Below are 20,259 nucleotides of genomic sequence, written 5' to 3'. Positions count from 1 at the left end.
AGCTCTCTGCTGGGAGGACAGCACACAGCTGGCAGCCCTTGGCCTGTCCTCTCAGAAGCCAACTATTAATAGATGGCGCATAACGCTGTTCACCAGGACAAGGAAACCTGTCAGTAGAAATTGGCTTACAGCTCTTCACTCATCTCCCCATGGCCAGAGGAGCCCAACAAATAGAAATTTATTTTGATTCTGAGGTGGCTTTCTATCTCATTAGCAATCCCATGAGTCCCTACTCTTTTCACTCAACTGTCAACAGTCCTTGATGTTCTGAATAAAGAAGCTGTCCAAACTGGGATTAAAAAGAAGGGGGGAAAAATCACCATTCCTTTTCTCAGACTCCATGTGGAGGTGCTGAGCTGGCTCAGCTCCCTAGAGAGCTCTCTTTTCCTTTTCTTTGTAGCCCTAGTGACTATGCAGGACTGAGGTATTTACATCACACAGCCTTGATTCTTGCTGCAATTCCTTCCAGCAAAAATTCCACACAACAGAAGGACAGGGTACAGTTAAAATTCTGGTAGAATCAACGTTGACTTGATTGGGAAATTCTAGAAAATGGAATTAAAAGTCTGAAAAGAGACTAAGTTACTAATTAGCTAGGGTTGCAAAAAAAAAAAAAAAGCAATGTATAGAAATAGAATACAAGGAAGAAGACATCCAGTAAAATGGTCATCCTACATTCAACCAGAAATGGACACCGCCATCTCATATGTGGAAAGGAGATGCAAGTTTGGAGTGGTTGCCTCCTTTCAAGAGATTCACAGTTTGACAGTGTTGCAGTATATCCCCAGAGGACTGGGTAAAATTGGAGGGTGGGAGGGAAAGGCACATTGGAGAAGAAAGTATCATAGAAAGCGAGTAGGTCAAAAACAGAAACGAAAGCATAACTTTAAATGAACTCGTACTTTGACACTCTATAGCTGGGGGTAACGAGAATAAGATCCAACAAATTAATACCATGCCACATGGCTTAGAATATTTGGGGTGGTCAACAACCAGGAAACTCATGACTCAAAGTGTACTTAAAAACTTTTTAAAGTCCCCCCCCCATTTATACAATACCTCACATGATAAATAACAGAGGCAGAGCAGTACCTAGCCAAAAAGAAACTATCAGGATTCTAGCTCTGCTGCCCTGGGATTCACTTGGCTCTGCTCTCTACCCTAGACTGGCTTCATCCTCAGGATGAAGGCAACATGCCTATAGCAGTTCTAGGGATCATGTCCTGACAGCATGGCTAGAGGAAAAACAGATCTAGGCTTTCCTGTTTTTCTCTCAGGATTGAGGGGATGTTTCCTGGAAGCTTGCAGCAGACTTCCCCTTGCATCTCTTCCAGCAGATTCAGATCATGTGCCCCTTCCAAAACCAACCACCAGTGGGAAGAACGTGAGTGGTTGTCAAAGTGCAGTCCCTGATCCATGAACAGTACCTGGGAACAAGGTAAACTATTAGGACTAGCTCCAGACTCACTGAATCAGGGTCTCCTGAACTGAGGCACAGCAATCTATGTTTTCGGAGAAGGCAATGGCACCCCACTCCAGTACTGTTGCCTGGAAAACCCCATGGGTGGAGGAGCCTGGAAGGCTACAGTCCATGGGTCTCAAAGAGTCGGACACGACTGAGCAACTTCACTTTCACTTTTCACTTTCATACACTGGAGAAGGAAATGGCAACCCACTCCAGTGTTCTTGCCTGGAGAATCCCAGGGACAGGGGAGCCTGGTGGGCTGCCGTCTATGGGGTCGCTAAGAGTCAGACACGACTGAGAGACTTCACTTTCACTTTTCACTTTCATGCACTGGAGAAGGAAATGGCAACCCACTCCAGTGTTCTTGCCTGGAGAATCCCAGGGACAGGGGAGCCTGGTGGGCTGCCGTCTATGGGGTCGCACAGAGTCAGACACGATTGAAGTGACTTAGCAGCAGCAGCAGTAATCTGTGTTTTAACAAGAATTCCAGGTGATTCAGACGTACTTCAGTTTGTGAACCACTGGTTTAGACTAGAGTAGAATGAGTGTTGGATTCCCAACCACAATGACCAGGACAATGGTCGAGGGATCAGACCAACCATTAAGATGACCGAAGAGTTTATTCAATTACCAATTTTGAATGCTTGGTCCACTCCAACTTTTTATTTTACTTTCACTATACCCTTTAACACTATACGGTATCTCTGTCAGGTATTACTGTCTCCATTTTACAGCTTAAGAAATGGAAGTTCAAGCAATTTAAGTAAACATCCAATTTTACAGAGCAAAGTCAAGATCTGAACTTAGGCCTTCTGACTCTAACCCACTTTTCATTTCATTACGCCAGAGCTGAAAGATGGAGGTTGCCTTAGCCTCTGTATTCTAGGGAGGCTCTGAACTCCTTGATATTCATATTTAAATGAAGATTGACCAGAGAAATATCCTCAAATCTATAGTCTTCCTTGGGTCCTGGAATTCTAAGAAATTGCCAGGTTATGAGGCTTCCCTGAGGATACTTCTTAACTGCCTCTTAGAGTTCAGAGTAAACCAAGCCTAAAGAGATGGCCCAGAAATACAACAGACATTTTTTTTTTTCTCTCAAAAATGGAAAGGAAACACCCAAAGGCCCCAAACCGAGAGAAATCTCAAAAACAGGTACTCAAGTTCCTATTACTCTAGACAGAGGTCACTGCCATTCTCAGTAAGAAATGTGCTTGCATGTTAATGATACATGGGGTGGCCACAAGATGGGGTGAGAGAACTAAGATTCTTACATTGAGCCAGGACCCTAAAAGGGCTACACCCTGAGAACGCGTAGACTAAAACAAAAAATCGATCTACAGATGGAGGACAAGGAAACTCCTCTCCCTCAGGCTGAACTCTAAGGGGGAAAAAAAAAATCTCCCCTGATAATTTGCAACAAGAGGCTTGCCCTCACGGTGAGTTTTCAATATGGATTTATACTCCTAGCAAGGGCAATAAATCCCCAGTCAAAGAAAGTAACATAAAAATTGGTTTCCAGATTGTCACTGCCCCTGAGGTCCTGGCTAACGAAACCAGGAAGCCTCTTTGTAAAGACACATTCTCATCTCAGGCCACACAGGGTTCTCACAGACAAGAGCTCACAATCCTAAATCACAAAACCTGAAGGAAATGTCACCACGGCTGAAGGTTCAAAGAAACAACAAATATGAACTTCACATAATAGAATTATCTGAACAGGAGGTTTTAAATTATTTTTAAAAGTAAAAGAAAGATTAAAAATATGAGAAAGGAACACGACACTATCAAAAAAAAATAAAATAACAAAGCAGATTTGAAAAAGATATGCAATAAGGAAATTTCCAATCTCTATCATACAACTGAGCACACACACATCATTCTTAACAAGAAATGTATGACCTCATTGAGAAATCATCCTGGGTTGCAACAGAAGTTGTCAGAGAGGCAAGAAAAGCATAAGGTTAATCTCATTGCTCCACAAAGCATTTTGTAATTTGAGAATCTAAGCAAGGAATCACCAAAATGCCCTGCTTTATACTCTATCCAATCCTACCCCTACCACGACATGGAGAGGTTGTTCCTGTCGCCTGCTATAACATGGTGAGAAGTTGAACAACAGCTAAATGACTGGTGATAATGTTTTTAAGAATACAGAGGGCATGTTTGATGAAAAGTTTTGTGAAATCTCTTGCCCTGCAGAACTTCACCTTTCAGCTTAATATTTATATTCGTGGTATTTCACAACAAAGGCAAGCATTTCAGAAAGTACTATATTAAACTCAAACCTCTCTTCAACAAAGTGAGTTTTCTTTATCAAACTTAAAACTTTTTGTTCTGGTTTTCTAGATAAGGAGCATTTCCCTTAAAATTTATTTCTAATAACTTGTAGAAATATAAAAAGGGGGAAATGCAAGTTGCAGAATATCATTAATTTGTACCAAATACAAATTCCATTCCAGTGTTGGAGAAACGCGTCTGTGAAGGCCTGCGGTTCAGTAACCATCATAAAGGTACTTATTCACAGAGACTGTCACACCGTTCTGCTGCCAGACCTAGCAGAAGCCTGAAACCACGGGAGAGGGCTGCACATAACAAGTGGATGGCTGAAAAGCACAGGATTGCATCAAACTATGCTCATCAACTTGGATGCTTCTGTCTTAATCCATTCCTGGCTGAGAGGAAGGCCGCTCCTTCACATTCCTCCCTGCATTTCCAAAATGCGTGAATCACTTGGCAAAACCTGAGGCCAAAGGAACCACAAAAGGCAACTTAAAGCCAAGAAGCCCTTGCCTGACCCTGCCTCAGGGAGAACGAACTCCTGGTTTAAATACAGGCTTGGAGGAAACAGCAACTCCCTACCAGGGAGAAGGCCTCGTGCCTGCCCACCACAGATTTCCTTCCATCACCGGAGACAGGCAGAGCCTCACTGCATTTGGGACCTATGTTTGCTGCTGGGAAAGAAAGCAGAGAAGCACTTCTGGCCCTTGTACAAACACCAATTATGTTCCTTGTTTACAAAGCAGTTATTTGTCTGAATGCAAGCCACATAAAGAGCAGGAAGATTCTCTTCTCTTACAAAGTCAGAGTTCCTTATCTATCTGTAACACAAAGGTCTCCTTTATTATAAACTTGGAATAGATGTGTCTACACAAGGGATAAGTGATTGAAGGCACAAGCAACACTGCCAAGCTAGTAGAGTGGCATCTGAGATTTATTGTGGGGTTAGTGTGAAAGGTAGAACAGTGACAGATGATTAGTTTCCGGGTTAGAAGCCTAAGGCTTCAAAGAGATCACAGTGCTAGGTTTCCCAAGTTGCTAGTTTTGTAGCAACTAAGTGAACTCTTATTTACATAGTCATCAGCCTGTGTTAGTTTCAGCCTTCTCTGTACTATACCTACTCTCATCTTAAAATATCCAACCACAAACGCTTGGCAGACAGCTCTTTACTTCCAGTAAGTTAATTAAGGGTTATTGAGTACCTACAGCCTATTTAGAGCCGTGTGTTAAATCTAAGTCACAAATCCTCTTCTCATGAAGAAGGTGGTTCATTTAAGAAGACAATCATCTCATCACAAGGAAAAATATATTTTTCCACTTCTTTAATTTTCTATTTATTCAAGATGACGGATGTTCACTGAAGTTATTGTGATCATCATTTCATGATGTATAAAAGCCAAATCATTATGCTGTACCTTAAACTTATACGGTGCTGTATGTCAATTACATCTCAATAAACTGAAAGGAAATAAACAAGTGAAAAAAAAAAAGATGACCAAAACTGTACTTTGGCCCTTTATGTGGGTTTTCTTGCTTTAAGGCACTTGGTGGCTCCTCCAGAAACAGCCAGAGTTCATTTCTTGGCACCATGGCCCTGACCCCAACTCGTGGGTATCCTGGCAAGAAAGGCAGAATACTTGGAACTCTAAGGCAGTAATTCTCAAAGGTGATCCCTGGACCAGGAGCATCAATACCACTGGGGAACTTGTTAGAAATGAAAAGTCTCAGTCTTTGCCCAGAGCTAAGGAATCAGAAGCTCTGGGACCGATTCTCAGCAATTTAACGTTCTTCAGGTGATTCTAATGTATGTTCAAGTTTGAGAAGCACTGGTTTAAGTGAACTGATTTTTTAAAGTTCTGCCACCTGTCAAACTGTCTTGCTTTGTTTCCACTTTCCACCTTTTCAAAACTAGAGAATTTTTGTTTTGTTAACAAGTTATAACCCTTCTGGCTGCAAGTCACAGCAGACACTTATCAAACTAGCTTAAACAATGAGAATGTTGACTGCTGCTGCTACTGCTGCTGCTAAGTCACTTCAGTCGTGTCCGACTATGTGCAACCCCATAGACGGCAGCTCCTCTGTCCCTGGGATTCTCCAGGCAAGAACACTGGAGTGGGTTGCCATTTCCTTCTCCAATGCATGAAAGTGAAAAGTGAAAGTGAAGTCACTCAGTCGTGTCCAACTCTTTGTAACCCCATGGACTGCAGCCTACCAGGCTCCTCTGCCCATGGGATTTTCCAGGCAAGAGTACTGGAGTGGGGTGCCATTGCCTTCTCCAGAGAATGTTGACTGGCTCACCTAATTGGAAAACTAGCATAGGGCAGGTTCCCCCATTGACCTAATCCACCAGCTCTGACTTGGGTTTTCCCAGAATTCTATAAATCCCACCCTCCTCCCAGGTGGTCAGTGAGATGGCACAGCAGTTCCATCTCACAGCTGCACACAAAAGCCTCCACTGGAAGAGAGAGGGCTCACTTTTGGCAACTCCCAAAAGAGTGAAGGAAAACTTTCCCAGAAGTCTCCAACACACCTTTCCTCTCTTTTATCATGGATCCAAATTACAATATGAAGTCATTCCTGAACCAGTTACTGGCAGAAAGGGTGGGAATAAACAGGCCCATTACCATATCTGTGGGTGGAGTTAGTTCCCCCCACCCCCACGTGGAGGGTGGATGTCAAAAGAAAATCAGGGTTTCAGCTAGACAGGAGAAAGGAGGAATGACTGATAGGTGTCAACTCATTAAGAATATCCTCTCAGTAAAGGAAATCATCGGTTCTTGACATGGCAATTAAAGCTAAATATCATGAGTCTAGAAAGCCAAAACCACAAACTCCAGCCCTTAGCATTGAACAGTAATTAGGCTGGAAGGAAAGTCATCAAATCTCAAAGGAAAACTCAGGAGTAGAGTGAAAAATAAAAACTATTTCCTTTTTATTTCTTATCCATTATTCTACTTCTCCCACCCCGACAATACAATTTTCTAAGGAATAGCTGAGGTCTTCTGGCCATTTCCCCAGTGTTACATGAATACTCCTTATAGATAATTAATGACATATTTCACTCACAAATAGTATATCCTGGAACTATTTCTATAGCTTACTAAGAAATAGTAAGCTCTGGTAACTCTAAGCCAGGTAATGTTAAGCAAAGAGGATACAATGAAGGTGGGTCCTCATCTCTAGGACCCACAGTGAAATGGAGGACAGATATGTGAACAGGTGAGCACAATTCACTTTTGTGCATTGGAGAAGGAAATGGCAACCCACTCCAGTATTCTTGCCTGGAGAATCCCAGGGACAGAGGAGCCTAGTGGGCTGCCGTCTATGGGGTCGCACAGAGTCGGACATGACTGAAGTGACTTGGCAGCACTTAGCAGAGCACAATCGGAGAAGGCAATGGCACCCCACTGCAGTACTCTTGCCTGGAAAATCCCATGGACTGAGGAGCCTGGTAGGCTGCAGTCCATGGGGTCGCTAAGAGTCAGACACGACTGAGCGACTTCACTTTCACTTTTCACTTTCATGCATTGGAGAAGGAAATGGCAACCCACTCTGGTGTTCTTGCCTGGAGAATCCCAGGGACAGTAGAGCCTGGTGGGCTGCCGTATATGGGGTCGCACATAGTCAGACATGACTGAAGTGACTTAGCAGCAGCAGCAGCAGCAGCAGAGCACAATTCAGGGGGCAGTGGGCAATAACAGACACATGCCCACACTGTAAACATACCATACACCAAAGCAATAAAATCCACCTGAGATATGAAGGATGGAGGTGATACTCCAGGAAGGTTTTGAAAGATAAATAAGGAGGGGAAAGTTAAGTTTCTGGCCAATCCTTAGAAGTCAACATAGATAACGAAGTATTTCGTTTGTATAACAAAGCAGCAGATCCGCCCAGGGCAGAATACTCTCCTTCAGTGCAGGGGTTCAGACACAATTGTATTGACATATTTTGAAAGTAACTTGCTACTAATTATAAAATACTAACATATGCAAATAATTCACCACTTAATAAATGAAAGCGGGTTCAAGGTTATCACTATAAACCTCTTTTATTTCTCATGTGCTTTCAGAGGTGGGGAAAAAAGGGAACAGAGTTATATTTAGCCTAATGGAGACAGAGTATGTGTCTGGGTTTCCCATGATTGTATAGAGTAGGTATGAACAGGATCTGTTCTGAGCCCTGGCTAGAAAAGGTGAGGACAGAAGCTTAAGGCTAATGCTGTTATTAATTAATTCCTGAAGTCAACTCCTAACTTGTGGTAACCAAGGCCCTAACTGGGGCCTTGAAATGAAATGAAACTAAGGTGGCCCTAACTTGCACAAGTCCACTCTATAACGAATGATGCTATCAAGCACACACCTGATTTTTCACATGCACAAAACTGTTCTACCCCACAATTTTTCAGAGATAAGGGTCTTTTTCCTCCTTTTCCTTTAGTTGCTAAGAATGACAAATACAGTGACTTTTATATAAACACAAAGCCATATTTACAGGAACTGCTTCTCCCACTAAATAACAGAAGTAAACTTAAGAAAACTACATGTTTCAGTTGACTAGAATAAAAGGTCACCCCAGCAAAAACAGACACATGCAGCAAAGAAATATGCCACAGCCTAGTTCAGGGGTATCCGTGTGTGTGTGTTTGCATTCAGGCGTAGAGAAGAGAGGGAGAGACAGCTGCTGGGTGATGTGAGCATAGACTTCCTCAAGAGCAGGTCATCTTGACTGCTGTTTAGTCTGTTTGCTCTCATGCACCAGTGACCCCACGTTTCCAGTCCCAAAAAGTTTGTTATTTTATTCTTTTTGAGACTCAGAGTCTGATGCTTCATCTTACCCTGTAGAACTGTAAGACCACCCCATTGATCCCAGTTTGGGAACTTAATCTCCCTAATATTATAACATATTTGCCAGACTCCTTTGGAATCCTAAATCTTTGGAAGTTTAGAACATTTGCCTCAATCAAGCAAAGAGCGTATCCCTTGCGGGTGGCATGCAACACATCGTGAACGCTCAGTAAACTTTCCAGATGGTAACAGCAGAAAATCAGCTTGGAAGAAGAGTATCAGAAACACTCCTGAAATACCAGTGTCAAATGGCTTTCAATTTCACCTACTGCTCGAAGATCACTTTACTGACTGTTATACTACCAACTGTGAGTTTCATACTTGAATAAGCAGAATTCATGCACCTATGTTAATTAAGTATTATCATTTAACTTGACTCTGTAGAAGAGAGTGCTTGGTGGTTATTATTGATTTTAAATATGCAGTAATTGAAACTTGAGGAACCTGGTTGAAGGTAGATGTTTTCTACATGATTTGTTTTCTCTTTAAAAAATTTCCTTTCCAGTTAATTTCCATACCTCATTCTATTATTTACTCATATATTCAACTGTGCCAGTTAGAATTTTAAATACATGACAAATCTCAAGTGTTTATCAATGTACCTATTTTTAAAGAACACTTTCTTACTTTTTATCATTATTAGTCATACCAAGAAATAGTAATAGCCAAGAAGAGGACCAGAACCCATATTTGTCCTTAAATATCTCCTTGCCACAATTTTTCTTTAATTTCTTAAATTTGAATTTAAAACATTTAACTTTAACTTTTCACTTTGCTTTACAAAAGAGTTGCAAAATAGGACAAATAAGTCCAGTTAATTCCTTCTTCCCTTCTTTTCCCCAAATGTTAACATCTTATATAACCACAGTACAATTGTTGAAATAAGGAAATAAACATTGATAAAATTTTATTATCCAATCTATAAACAATTCAAATTTTGTCATTTGCTCCACTGATGTGCTTTTTCCAATCTAGGTCCAGTTTAAGATCATACAGTGCATTTATCATAGTCTCCTTCAACCTGGAGCACCTCTCAAGTCTTTTATGACCATGACAATTTTGAAGAGTATCGGCCTGTTATTCTGTAGAATAAACCTCAATTTGGGTTTGTTTGATGTTTGCTCATTATTAAATTCAAGTTTTCAATTCTGTCCAGAATACCACAGATTTGATATTGTACCTTTCTCAGTGTATGAGCGCAGGAGACACATGATGTCAATATGTCGATATTTATTGATGATACTAACTTTGTTCATTAGGTTAAGGGGTGTCTGCCAGGTTTCTCCACTATAAAGTTACTATTTTTCTCTTTGAAATTAATAAGTATATCATAGAGAGATACTTTGATTCATGCAAATACTTTTTCTACTAGTTTTAGCATCCATTGATGACTTGAAATTGCTAAGCCACACTCCTGTGAAGAAACAAGCTGTTAATGGAGAACACGGTGTGCAGTCCTTTTAGTCTGGCCGCCTTACAATACACAGTCAAAACCAGTTTCCCAGAGTTGCTGAAATTAATTCTTTCCTTCTCCTGACCACTCACTGTGGTTATGTTGTTCGTGTGCAATCATTAGGTCAGTTATTATTTATATTCTGAGTTTGCCCACATCTTGGATGGCCTTCTGAGTAAACAGAACATTAACATGGTTCTAAAAGTCAGAAGTACAGAGAAAGGTATATTCAGAGAAGTCATTCGCCCCTCCTTTCATTCATTCCATTTCCACTGTCCCTGTACCCCACAACACACACATACTTTTTCCCTCCCACTCTCTCTATATAACCAGTCTCATTTGTTTCTGGTTTATCCATCTTGTATTTCTTTTTTCACAAATGAATATTTTCTTTTTTGCCTGTCTTTATTACATGAAAGTAACATACTATAGATAATCATTTATCTTTACTTTTTTTCACTTATTATATCAAGGAAACTACTCTATATCAGTTCACAGAGATTATAGTCTAAGTCTTTTGTTTTGGGGGTGAAATTTTCTTCAGAAGGATAGAGGAAAAGTATATGACAACTTGTTCAAATTCTGGAATATTTTAACTAATATTTCCTAGAGGAAAATGTTTCTAAAAACACCAGTTGCACAGATAAGCATACCTAACCCTGGCAGGATTCCTCCTTTTACTGCACAAAAACAGCTCCTCACTCACCCAGGGTAAAGCATCTCACTCAGAAAAATATCCCATATAAATGTTAAATTATTTCATCATTTCCAGTATCCCCCTTTTGTGTTATATTAAAATTATCTTGTAAATTAATGAAGTATTATTGAATATCTGTTGAGCACCTTCCAAATGCCAGTTATTATGGTCAGCGATCAATGCAAAGAAATAGAGGAAAACAATAGAATGGGAAAGACTAGAGATATCTTCAAGAAAATTAGAGATACCAAGGGAACATTTCATGCAAAGATGGGCTCAATAAAGGACAGAAATGGTATGGACCTAACAGAAGCAGAAGATATTAAGAAGAGGTGGCAAGAATACACAGAAGAACTGTACAAAAAAGATCTTCATGACCCATATAATCACGATGGTGTGATCACCCACCTAGAGCCAGACATCCTGGAATGTGAAGTCAAGTGGGCCTTAGAAAGCATCACTATGAACAAAACTAGTGGAGGTGATGGAATTCCAGTTGAGCTATTTCAAATCCTGAAAGATGATGCTGTGAAAGTGCTGCACTCAATATGCCAGCAAATTTGAAAAACTCAGCAGTGGCTACAGGACTGGAAAAGGTCAGTTTTCATTCCAATCCCAAAGAAAGGCAATGCCAAAGAATGTTCAAACTACCGCACAATTGCACTCATCTCACATACTAGTAAAGTAATGCTCAAAATTCTCCAAGCCAGGCTTCAGCAATACATGAACCGTGAACTTCCAGATGTTCAAGCTGGTTTTAGAAAAGGCAGAGGAATCAGAGACCAACTTGCCAACATCCGCTGGATCATGGAAAAACCAAGAGAGTCCCAGAAAAACATCTATTTCTGCTTTATTGACTATGCCAAATCCTTTAACTGTGTGGACCACAATAAACTGTGGGAAATTCTGAAAAAGATGGGAATACCAGACCACCTGACCTGCCTCTTGAGAAACCTGTATGCAGGTCAGGAGGCAACAGTTAGAACTGGACATGGAACAACAGACTGGTTCCAAATAGGAAAAGGAGTACATCAAGGCTGTATACTGTCACCCTGCTTATTTAACTTATATGCAGAGTACATCATGAGAAACGCTGGACTGGAAGAAACACAAGCTGGAATCAAGATTGCCGGGAGAAATATCAATAACCTCAGATATGCAGATGACACCACCCTTATGGTAGAAAGTGAAGAGGAACTCAAAAGCCTCTTGATGAAAGTGAAAGTGGAGAGTGAAAAAGTTGGTTTAAAGCTCAACATTCAGAAAACGAAGATTATGGCATCCAGTCCCATCACTTCATGGGAAGTAGATGGGGAAACAGTAGAAACGGTGTCAGACTTTATTTTTCTGGGCTCCAAAATTACTGCAGATCGTGACTGCAGCCATGAAATTAAAACATGCTTACTCCTTGGAAGGAAAGTTATGACCAACCTAGATAGCATATTGAAAAGCAGAGACATTACTTTGCCAACAAAGGTCCGTCTAGTCAAGGCTATGGTTTTTCCAGTGGTCATGTATGGATGTGAGAGTTGGACTGTGAAGAAGGCTGAGCGCCAAAGAATTGATGCTTTTGAACTGTGGTGTTGGAGAAGACTCTTGAGAGTCCCTTGGACTGCAAGGAGATCCAACCAGTCCATTCTGAAGGAGATCAGCCCTGGGATTTCTTTGGAAGGAATGATGCTAAAGCTGAAACTCCAGTACTTTGGCCCCCTGATGCGAAGAGTTGACTCATTGGAAAAGACTCTGATGCTGGGAGGGATTGAGGGCAGGAGGAGAAGGGGACGACAGAGGATGAGATGGCTGGATGGCATCACTGACTCAATGGACGTGAGTCTGAGTGAACTCTGGGAGTTGGTGATGGACAGGGAGGCCTGGCATGCTGTGATTCATGGGGTCCCAAAGAGTCAGACATGACTGAGCAACTGAACTGAACTGAACTGAAGACACTGCAGCTAGGAAGCTAATAAGTACAGTAAATAGAACTAAGGAAAAGGCTATAATGCCAGGTTGTGTGACAGTGAAGTGATTTTAAAAATTGCCCTGGAAATTCATAATAAGAGAGTCCTCCCAACTCTACCCAACAACTCACCAGACCCCAATTGGTATCTTTTTCTATAATTTAATCATCACTGGAAAACAATGAATAATAACTATAAGAACTAACAGGCTAGGAAGAAAACAAAAACAAAACAAACACTAACAGGCTAGAAAGCAAAAGGGATGATGTAAATAATAACCAAACTTTCACATAGTCAGCTTGTTCCATGGTCTGCTGATTATTAACAGGGATAATGCAGTGTTAACAGAGGCAGTTATTCTGAATCTCTCAGGTCATATCAGAGTTTTATCTCTTAAAAATCACCTTTCCTGGCTCTAAATCAGTGTTTCTCAACTTGTTTTTCATTATCAACACCTCTCAGGTGCTCTTTTAGACATATTTTTGTAATCACCACTCATAAAATTTTACTACCACAGATACACTCTACATGTACTATATGTATATCTGTACTTTAAATATCAAAAGAGTAGGATTCTACTATTATTTTTTTTTTTTTTTTTACTGGGCAAAAACCACTTTTCGTCTCCTAGGGCAGGGGTGTAACAGTGCCTCTATTGAGAATGCAGGTTCTAGGATTCTCCATGATCTCCATGATGCCATTTTCCTGTGTAGAAAATTCTTCCATCTCCAAAATGAAAAGAATTGAGAACCAAATGAGTGTCAGACTACTGAGCAACAAATAAAAGAAAAAGCATAAGGAAAGCAAGTCACTAACCATTGAAAATAAGAAACTATATTTCAAGTATTAATTAGGAAGAAATTAAAATCGATTTGATGCATTAATAAGACTCTACAGCAGTTAGAAATGGCTACCTAGAAAGTTAGCTGTCTTTGACAATGCTAAAGCTCATGCTGGACTACTAAAGAAAACCATCTTCATTGATGATAAAACTGCAGTTGCACTTTTCAAAGGCAGTGAAACACCAAATGTTCTAGCTTTCAACCATATTTAGCGATGTTACTCATGGCTTTACTATCAGAGGAAAGCTAACAAACAAGCTAATTAGCACCTTTTAAATATAAGTGAAGTCACTCAGTCGTGTCCGACTCTGTGCGCCCCATGGACTGTAGCCTATCAGGCTCCTCTGTCCAGGGGATTCTCCAGGCAAGAATACTGGAGTGAGTTGTCATTTCCTTCTCCAGGAGATCTTCCCAACCCGGGTCTCCCACATTGTAGGCAGACGCTTTACCATCTAAGCCACCATACAAGCCCCCCTCCAAAAAAAAAAAAAAAAAAAACTACCAAAAAGAAAAAAAAAAAGGCGTTTTCTTAAGAAATTGTTAACACTGAACCTAAAGAAAGTAATCTGAATGAATGACTCACTTTTCAAGAGAAGGCTTATTGTTCTTTTTTCCCCAATGAAATGACAAAATCAGGAGACTTTCCCTTGGCATTAGCCAGGCTGAGAATAAAAGAAGCTATGGGGAATTCAAATTTATTGGGCCATTTCTCAAAGTTAGGGAACAACACTGAGTTCTTCCTTCTCAAATGTCCCAATCTCCCTAGAAGCAGATGCTGAGGGAAAACTGGCATGATAGACTTTTGTGAAATGAAACAATAGAACTGGAACAGAGGAAAGTAATGTATACTGAATGAAAGTGTAAGTTGCTCAGTCATATCCAACCAACTCTTTGCAACCCCATAGAACGTAGCCCGCTAGGGTCCTCTGTCCATGGGATTTTCCAGGCAAGAATACTGAAGTGGGTAGCCATTCCCTTCTCCAGGAGATCTTTCCAACCCAGAGATCAAACCCAGGTCTCTGCACTGCAGGCAGATTCTTTACTGTTTGAGCCAAATTTGGAGCCCTAGGGAAACCCCAATGTATGCTAAGTGCCAAGCAATTTCATTAAGTTAAAATATTTATCTCTTAAAATTACCATATTAAGTGATATTTCACTTCATCTTCAGAAGTGAAGAAAACATGCTTAGAAGGTGATCTAATTTTTCCCCCTTTGTGACACAACTGCTACATGACAGATTTAAATCTAGGTATAACTCCAGCATTAATATCCTGTTCCATTATGGGTCCAGAACCTTGAAACAGTTGCCTTCTGCCCTTTCTGACTTTTTGATGCCATTTCTTCATACATTTTCCTCATTCCTCATTCTTTTTTGCCTAATACATTGGCAAAAACACTCAAAACCTGCATATATCCATAATTCCTTTACCACCTCCTTTTTTCTTTCTCTTGGTTAGTGGCACTGGGTTGCTCCTTCACTTTCAGATTCAGTGGAATACCTGAAAGGTCAGGTCTTTCTTGCAACTCCTCTGGAGGAGTCTTGAATGACCTGTTTCTCACCGTTAAGTGCCAGCCTGTACTTAACAGTAAAGTGCCTGCTTTGCCTCATGCAACTTGGTATCTTCCCTTCTTCATTTCCCTTTTACTCTATTAGGCATAAATTAAAATAGATTTTATGCATTAATAAGACTGTTTTACACCTCATCACCTGTGTTTACACCTTCACATGAAGCACTGAAGTTCTTGTTTTAGGCTCTGCTTTCTAGAGGAATAAGACAAAGACTCTTATACTTAGCCTTATAATACTTAGAAATTTATGCAGTGTTACACTGAATTTTTAATAGACTTTATTTTAGAGCAGCTTTAGGTTCACAGCAAAATCGAGTTAAAGGTAGAGATTTCCAACACATATACAATCTCCCCAACTATCACAATCTTGCACCAGAGTGGTACATTTGTTAAAATGTTAACATTTTAACACTTTAAAATGTGGTACATTTGTTAAAATGTTAAAACCAATGAAGCTATTGTCACATCTTTATCACCATTAAGTCCAAAGTTTCCATTAGGCTTTACTCTTGGTGATACACATTCTACAAGCTTGACAAATGTATAATGGCATGTTGTTGTAGTATAACAGTGGATAATGGCACATATCCACCATCACACTATCATGCAGTATAATTTCACTGTCCTAAAAATCCTCTGTGCTCTACCTATGCATACCTCCGTCCCCACTAACCCTTAGCAACCAGTGATCTTTTAATTTTGCCTTTTCCAGAATGTCATATACTTAGAATCATATAGTATGTAGCCTTTTAGAATTGCCTTATTTCACTTAGTAATATGCATTTAAGGTTCTTCATATTTTTACATGACTTGATAGCTCATTTCTATTTAGTACTGAATAATCCACTGTCTGTACATATCACAGTTTATTTATCCATTTATCTACTAAAAGTTGCTTCCAAGTTTTGGCACTTATTAATAAAGCTGCTATATACATCCACATGCTAGATTTTGTGTGGCTATAAACAGTCGATTCTTTTGAGTAAATATCAAGAAGCCAATTGTTAGATTATATGGTAAGAATAAGTTTAGTTTTTTAACAAACTGTCAAACTGTTTTCCAACGTGGCTGTTGGAAACCATTTTGCATTCCCACCAGCAATAACCGAGAGTTCCAGTTTCTCCATATCTTCATCAGTATTTAGTGATGTCAGCATTCTGGATTTTGGCCATTCTAACAGGTAAGTCAGAGAAGGCAATGGCACCCCACTCCAGTACTCTTGCCTGGAAAATCCTATGGACAGAGGAGCCTGGAGGGCTGCAGTTCATCGGGTTGCTGAGGGTCGGACACGACTGAGCGACTTCACTTCACTTTTCACTTTCATGCATTGGAGAAGGAAATGGCAACCCACTCCAGTGTTCTTGCCTGGAGAATCCCAGGGACAGGGGAGCCTGGTGGGCTGCCGTCTATACGGTCGCACAGAGTCGGACACGACGGAAGAGACTTAGCAGCAGCAGCAGCAGCAGCAACAGGTAAGTAGTGGTGTCTTACCACTGTTTCAATTTGCAGTTTCTTGATTACACATGAAGTTGGGCATCTTTTCATATGCTTATTTGCCATCACTGTATTTTCTTTTGTGACATGTCCGTTCCAATCTTTTGTTTCTTTCTCTCCAATTAGCCAGATAAGTCAGGATATGATGGATTATCAGCCAGGTACACTTACCACTCCCAAGGTCACCACAAAGGTCTATTCTCTGCAGAAGAGGTTCTTCTCATCAGATTGCTCTGCTAAGACTAAGACTCTACTCTGCTCCATTGCAGGCTGCCTGAGGGAGCCCCTCCCTCAAAATCTTGACCTCAGTCTTATTTCTACTGAAGAATAGGTCAGCTTCTCCCATCTTCCCTTCCAACTCAATTCCAACCAATCCTTTTTTTTCCCTTCTAGTTTCTCCAGTATGTTTAGTTTTCTGGCATTTGATGCATGCATGATGTCCGGGGTGCAGCGGAAAGCCCTCAGAGTACAAATCTGGAGAATTGTGTCTGGTGCCTGCTCTGCCTCTGATCAGCTGGTGAGCTCTGGCAAAGTCACTTAACACCATTATACTTCAATTTCTGATTCTGGGAAATGAAAAGCTAAATTGAGATCTTTTCCAGCTCTGATGCTAGAATTTTAGAGATATATTCTGCTCTTTAATGACATCCTGGAATACAGCCGAACTCTTCCTGTGTATCTGAAAGTCTAGCATATATATTTCTGTCTTTGAAAATGCAGTTGAAATGTATCATCTTCCTTTTCAGGGACATTGGTGAAATATGGAGCCAATTTCCAAATCATATATTAGTGTAATCCAGCAGAAGGTGAAACCTTCAAGTAAATATTCTCTTTCTCAATCTTTTCTCTGGCTCACCCTCTTGCCCTCACTCTGTCCACTCCCTATGCTTCTCCTTCTTTCCTCTCCTCCCTTCTCTCTTCCTCTTTTGTGCACTCACAGATGGCATGAGCAGAGCAACACAGCTGACAATTAGAAAGCTAGTAAATTTGCTGAGCTATATTTGGGCATAAGATTCATGATGAACTCTTTCATGTATGAATACTCATTTGTGCTGATTTAGCTCATCCAGAAAATGGTTGAGAGTAATCTCCGCCCCCATCAGGTGACCCCCACCAGCAGTACGTGCACACTTGCGGGCTGCAGCCAAGAGAGGCGGTGAGTCCTGTGTAGCGGTGGAGGCTTTGGGTCAGAATCCATGGCAAAGTTGCTTTCCCCCCAGCTGGAATCTAGGCGGACCACACAGCTGCTCTCTCAACTGCCCAAAGGTCAGGGAGGAGCTGGTTCCAAAGAAAATGCTTTCGAGGAAACTAAACTTAATATGCTGCATTTTCATATATTTCTATAGAAATATGTAAGAAATGCAGAAAAGGAAAAGCTGTAGACCAGAGAGCAAGACATCATCAGAGAAGAAGATGTGAGTAAGACAAGGGCAGAGATACTTCAACTGGGAGTTTTGCCAACCTCCTGCCAATCAGGAGGTACTGGAGATCAATATGAGAATGATGCTGCATGGTATCTGCCATTCACTTTAGATTAACAGTTAGCAATCTAGGGTCCTTCACACTTTAGCTGCATCAACAAAGTTCACAGTAAAGAATCTGAGAACAGAGGATAAATATCTGTGAAGAGTTGGTCCTAGAGAACAACTATAGATCCTGTACCCAGGGGGTAGGGAACCAGTCCTCTACACACTGGTACCTAAACAAGATTATTTCCATTGGGTGTGGCACATGCCACACTGTAGCAAATGTGACACTTACAAAGCAGAGGCCACCAACAGCAAGTAAAAAAAAGATAATCATCATCATCTTAGTAAAATAAAATTTCCATTCAAACTATTCCACTCAAATGTCATCAAAAGATAAAAGGAAAGAATTCCTTTCCTTCTATAAAGGTGAAGTACCAAGAAAGCAGTCTGGAGCTATGTCTCATTTCAAATTTACTCCTTTTAGATTTGCCTAATGCCAAACAGATCAAAGCAGGAAATATGCATAAAACCCCCATTAATTCCATTAAACATCCATTACCATTCAATGGAATCAATTTTTGCATTTGTGGCTTTCATTGTTAGCATCACCCATCCCCTTCACCCATCATAATCCACCTCATTCTACTTCCTCCCCATCCCCTGCACACACAAGCACAAAATGTTTTCAGAGTTTAGGCACACACGGCACTTTGCCAGTGACAGTCATGCCCCCTAAAACCGAAACAATAAGAAGAATGTGGACTTTGTTCTCCCCCCTTACAGGGAGCTCATTAAAGGGTGAGGCTGCATTACCACAAAACAGGCCAAACCAGTTCCTATTAAACCAGTTCATCAGAGACATTGTAACGTAATAAGGAACAGGAGCTAGGGGTCTGAAAACTTGAAGTTCTAGTCCTAGCTCTGCTCGGTATTCTGACCTTAAATCGTTTCACAGCTCTAAAACTCGGGAAGTAGGGTTGAGGCCTCCTCCATTCCCAAAATTCTATGTTCCTATGGCTTACACTGGGCTTCCCAGGTGGCTCAGTGGTAAAGAATCCACCTGCCGATGCAGGAGACGCAGGAGATGTGGGTTGGATCCTTGGGTTGGAAAGACCCCCTGGAGGAGGGCATAGCCACCCACTCTAGTATTCTTGCCTGGAGAATCCCCATGGACAGCCTGGCGGGCTAAAGTCCATAGAGTCGCAAAGAGTCAGACACAACTGAGAGACTGAGCATGCACTTGGCTTCTCATAGGTAGCCATTTTCAGCTGTCCCTTGCTTCTTTCCTCCCCATATCACTAAGCAACAGTAACAAAACATGAGATGACAACCTCAGGATTTCCCTGGTTTTATCTCCTACTCCCCCATGAGAATTTATCTAGTCGTATTAAAAACAACCTGAATACTCAGCATATGAGGGCAATGCAAGACACAGAATCTGTACCCTAGAGATTCTACCTTGTTCAGTCACTTAGTCGTGTCCAACTCTTTGTGACCCCATGGACTACAGCATGCCAGGCTTCCCTGTCCTTCACCGTCTCCCAGAGTTTACTCAAACTCATGCCTACTGAGTCAGTGATGCCATCCAACCATCTCATCCTCCGCCTATTGCCCTGGTATTGAGAGAACTAACCGAGTCTGAAAAGAAAGCCCTCCTCACACTAATCTAGCAAGATGGGACACAATGACCAGATCCCTTGTGTGCTAGAGCCCGGTGTCACAAGTTAAGGGATTTTGCTTCTTCACAGTGTTTCCCTAAGCCTTCAGTGTGCAGTGTGCTCACTCCTGGTCAGGTGCTCCTAATCCCAGAAATGCACATCACGTTACCAGTGACCACTTGCTGGTCAGGAGCCAGCCTTTCCACAGGCTATCCCTGGTCACGTACATGCACAATGGCCAAGGTAGAGAATATCAGTTGGGGGAGGGAGTGTGGCAAGGCAGGTAAGGGGAGGCAGCTGGTGGCAGAATGAGGAGCTGTGTTTCACCAGGGCTTAAATCCAAGAAAAGCTCACTTTGAAAATCATCCTCAAAAATCCATTAAGAAAGCACCATATTAGAGATTGACATTTGGCCCCTCAATAATACCTTTCTCCAGGGTAGGAACAACTGACTCTTTCTTGGGTTAAGTAAGAGATGAAAAGTTGGCTTGCACTTAGGAGCCATGTTTAAACCCAGAATTACCTTC

The 20,259-nt window shown here is 41.2% G+C and overlaps 1 protein-coding gene across 2 annotated transcripts in view; it reads right to left on the bottom strand.

Annotated features, from left to right (window-relative positions):
- Nucleotides 1-20,259, bottom strand: part of AKAP6 (A-kinase anchoring protein 6) — a 501,487-nt gene that overhangs the window by 422,026 nt on the left and 59,202 nt on the right. The window lies entirely within an intron of this gene.

Source organism: Bos indicus x Bos taurus, chromosome 21 (assembly GCF_003369695.1).
Source record: "Bos indicus x Bos taurus breed Angus x Brahman F1 hybrid chromosome 21, Bos_hybrid_MaternalHap_v2.0, whole genome shotgun sequence".
Lineage (NCBI taxonomy): Eukaryota > Metazoa > Chordata > Mammalia > Artiodactyla > Bovidae > Bos > Bos indicus x Bos taurus.
The sequence above is the reverse complement of the archived record's forward strand: the minus strand, read 5'-3'. Positions and strand labels throughout refer to the sequence as shown.